This window comes from Apium graveolens, chromosome 2 (genome assembly GCF_009905375.1).
Source record: "Apium graveolens cultivar Ventura chromosome 2, ASM990537v1, whole genome shotgun sequence".
Classification (NCBI taxonomy): Eukaryota; Viridiplantae; Streptophyta; class Magnoliopsida; order Apiales; family Apiaceae; genus Apium; species Apium graveolens.
The window spans coordinates 190,473,544-190,474,270 of NC_133648.1; the positions used below are offsets into that span (position 1 = coordinate 190,473,544).

Sequence of the window (727 nt, forward strand, 5' to 3'; positions counted from 1 at the left end):
TCTCCAACGGAAGATCCCAATATGCCCATTAGGGATTTCATTGAGATATGCGACACCTTCAGGTTCAATAGTATTTCTGAAGATGCTATAAAGCTGAGGCTTTTCCCATTCTCTTTGAGGGATAAAGCTAAGTGATGGTTACATTCTCTACCAGCAGGTTCTATCACCACTTTGGAGGATCTTGCTCAGAAGTTTCTTACTAAATTCTTCCCTATGGCGAAGAAAGCTGCAATCAGAAACACTTTTACTCAATTTGCGCAACAATTGGGAAAATCTCTATGTGAATCTTGGGAGTGCTACAAGGAGATGCTTAGGAAGTGTCCTCATCATGGAATGACTGATTGGATGATCATCAATTATTTTTATAATGGTTTGGGAGCACAGTCCAGACCCATGCTCGATGCAGCATCAGATGGAGCCTTATGGGCTAGGAGCTACGATGAAGCTTATGATCTAATTGAACTGATGGCTGCTAATGAATATCAGTATCTAACCCAGAGATTGCCATAGGGCAAGGTGAAAGAGATGTGTCCTAAGTCCAATCATGTATGATGATTTAGGAATAACTTTTATGTAATCTGTTTTGATTTCATTGATATTAATAAAAGACTTGCTTTGGTTTTATTGCGGGCTTTATCTATTTAAGTGTTTAAATAAGATATACCATAGTTTAGAGTAAAGCTTTTTATGGATTATGATGAGATCATAATAATGAAACCTAAAAGAT

The 727-nt window shown here is 37.4% G+C and overlaps 1 non-coding gene across 1 annotated transcript; it reads right to left on the reverse strand.

Moving 5' to 3' along the window:
- Window positions 1-228: 228 nt before the first annotated feature.
- Window positions 229-335, reverse strand: LOC141709370 (small nucleolar RNA R71). Its single transcript, XR_012569951.1, has one exon. It is a non-coding gene; the product is annotated as a small nucleolar RNA R71 (small nucleolar RNA).
- Window positions 336-727: the final 392 nt, after the last annotated feature.